The sequence below is a fragment of the Tasmannia lanceolata genome, unplaced genomic scaffold (genome assembly GCF_043159265.1).
Source record: "Tasmannia lanceolata isolate RefF3 unplaced genomic scaffold, GAP_Taslan_0.1 ptg000015l, whole genome shotgun sequence".
Lineage (NCBI taxonomy): Eukaryota > Viridiplantae > Streptophyta > Magnoliopsida > Canellales > Winteraceae > Tasmannia > Tasmannia lanceolata.
Genome location: NW_027518692.1, coordinates 208807 through 211953, shown reverse-complemented (window position 1 = coordinate 211953; position 3147 = coordinate 208807). Strand labels below are relative to the sequence as shown.

Sequence of the window (3147 nt, the reverse complement as noted above, 5' to 3'; positions counted from 1 at the left end):
TTCCAAGTTGACTCAGTTGGCTTGGCAAACACAGTGGATGAAAAAGGGCTTCAATATAATGAGTGACAAACAAGCCCATGATTCACATTCAACAACAACAACAAAAATGCATGCAACTAACCGTCCAAATGGGGCTATAGATACAAATGGGGTCATAAAGCACCAGCATCTTATATAATTTTAAAACTAACTGTCCAAAATATCTGATTGATTCAACTAAGGATTGCATTACCCACTGTCAGGGGTACATCACATTCACACACGAGTTTTGATCTACTAATACATTACAGCATTCACGGCATTTTTGGGCTTACGTGCTTAAATTTCTTTCTCTAAATCTACAGATTGATAAAGTGTTTCAATATTAATCTTAAGCAATTTAGGATGATGCATAAAACTTAATTGTACTTTAAAATATCAACTATCTCTTTGGCATACTTCCTCGGAAGCTTGGAAAGGTATAGTAACAGCAGGTGAGCCTGTAACTGTACTACCTGCGGAAACAGAGAGTACTGGTGTGGGTCCTGGTACTGGCAGACAAGGAGAGGCATTCGGCGAATGGCAATTGAAATTGTATGTCTCTGAAATTGGAGACATAGTTGTCGGTGTGCTTGTTAGTGATGACACTGTAGAAGGTTGAGATGAATTTGAGTGGGGACCACTTCTCTGAGATGCTTGCATGTTGACTTTTATCCTGCATTTCATAAAAAAAGAACCAATGTTTAGAAATACAATACAGCAATAAGGATGAAGCAATCAAAAGGCTTGCTGACATGAGATGATCATTGTTCTTTCTTGAGAAGAACTCAACTGAGTACTCAATAAACATGGTCGATTACTTATGAACTCGACTACTCAAAAGCATTTTTAGGACTTTAATTCAACTGGAGAGATCACACGTTTTTTTGTGTCGAGTTGGAAACGGACGCTCACAAGTGAGTCGAGTTTTGATTTTCTTAAAATCTTGATAATGACAGATCACCTGTTGTGAAGATTGATATACTCGTCAGTTTCATCCAATATTTCCTCCTGAATGACAAACAAAAATATTAATGATTAGCATGAATCATTCTAGAGAATGTAAATACTTCACAGCACATGAGGAATAATCTTTGCAATGTAGGATGCAAGGTCAGGAGGAAATACTTCTCTCTCTCTCTCACACAAACACACGCGCGCGCGCGCGCACACACACACACCCAATATGCCATATTGTGAGATCTATGTGACATATATGATGGTTGCAATTCAAATAACTCAAATCTTCAACAAGGAGAATACAACACAGGTCCATTCAGTATCTCCAATGGAAAGGGCTAGGTGGTCTTCTGGTTTAGCATCCGCTATAACATGGAGTTTGATGTGATTTGACCCTACCCATTGCATAAGCACATTTTAGAGTTTTAGTCATATGAATTTACTAGTTATCAATGAGCATTTATGCCAAACTCTACTGTGTGGTTTGTAAGTATATACATATGTGATATACTAACCATGGTCCAACTGGAACATCCACATGGTGGAAACTTTCAAGCTTTCATGACCATTATATACATAATGGTCGATGGACCATTATGCAAAACAAAACAAAAAAAATTGCTAAATTCTTTTGCATAATGGCGGGAGCCTCGTGCACTGGTCCGCCCCTTTTTTTTTGCATAATGGTCAATGGCAATTTGCAATTGAGCAAATGGAAGCAACTATGTCACCAAATATTATTCAACCTACTTGCATACTTTATCCAATGGTTCCCATATGCAAAAAAAAAAAAAAAAAAAAAACGGATGCCTAATGTGCAAAGTAATTATCACTCATTGAATAAAATATATCATCGTGTAACAGTATGGACATTCCATTGTTTGTTTTTTCAACAAGCATGTTCATGTCGTATTTACCTAGCCTATGTAACATATATAGCAAAAACATATGCAAGAGAGATCCTCAATAGATTGATTCATTTCAGCTCCCTATTGCAATTGCTAACCACTTACGAGCATAAAGTTGCTACTTCCAAGAGCTGATATCATCCAATCTACTTACCTGTAGAAGTTCTTCAATCACATCCTCCATGGTAATTATGCCCACAACCTCTTCACTGGATAAACACTCTGGAATAGGAGCATTTTCAATGTCTAAAATGCAATCTGAACGCCTATGCCGCTTCTTTGACATTGGAGCTGCCAAAGGTCTATTGCTTAGCTGTTGATTTCCATCCTTCTGTATAGCCGCAATATGAGAACCACTTAATTCTGATTTTTGGTCAAGAGCAGAATGGTTCAGATCTTCTCTACCGTCGTTTTGTTGGCAATAACTATTCTAGAGTTCCGATACACTTGGGTCGAAATGAGAGAGAGAGAGAGAGAGAGAGAGAGAGAGAGAGAGAGAGAGCATTGCCGACCTTATCCTTGCCCCTTCAGCCCCCTCCCTCGTCTAAATTCCAAAAACTTAACTTTGATGGGTCAAGTTTAGGGAATTCAAGCTTTACTGGTTTTGGCGGGCTTCTCCACAGAGTCGAATTTGTATTTAGTATGGCTTCTTCTGGTATGATTGGTACGGATCGCTTTGGCAATGCAGAAACTCTGGATCTCCTTCATAGCACGAGGCTTGTGGACCATGTTCTATTTGACTCTTTGACCGTGGAGGGAGGTTTCTTCAACGTGATTAGTTAAATCAAGGATAGGTAGTATTTTGCAAATGAGATCGAGGAAATCTTTGCTTTTGATCGAGGGTCATGCAACGTCTTTTCAGCATGTTTATCGCTATGTGGATAACGAGTGTAGTCTGTAATGGGTTGGGGGAGCTAAGTTGGAGGTGTTTGACCACTTTCCCCCTCGAGAGTCGTTGTATATTTTTTTAATCTTTAGTTTGTATTCCAAGTCCATCTCTGTCGTTGCCTTGCGCTTTGCTTCTGTTTTTTTTTTTGGTAATGTAGACACCCCCATTTTGCTAGACTTTAAAAAAAATAAAAGATTTGGTAGTTTGTTAAGTTTCGAGTCCGTATTCCACCTAGGATTAAGCATCTGTGCATTTTAAGGTAGATTTCGCTTCATTGAAGGAATTCTGAAGTTGATTCGCGATCCTGAAGGTCTCTAGGGGGTTCCTTTGGCCTCTGAAAGATGAAAGTTCAAGTTTCCAAGCAAATGAAAA

At 38.7% G+C, this 3147-nt stretch overlaps 1 long non-coding RNA gene across 1 annotated transcript; it reads right to left on the bottom strand.

Annotated features, from left to right (window-relative positions):
• Positions 1-603: 603 nt before the first annotated feature.
• Positions 604-2078, bottom strand: LOC143892207 (uncharacterized). Its single transcript, XR_013255454.1, has 3 exons — positions 2041-2078; positions 983-1029; positions 604-694 (listed from the first exon to the last, which is right to left on the bottom strand). It is a non-coding gene; the product is annotated as an uncharacterized LOC143892207 (long non-coding RNA).
• Positions 2079-3147: the final 1069 nt, after the last annotated feature.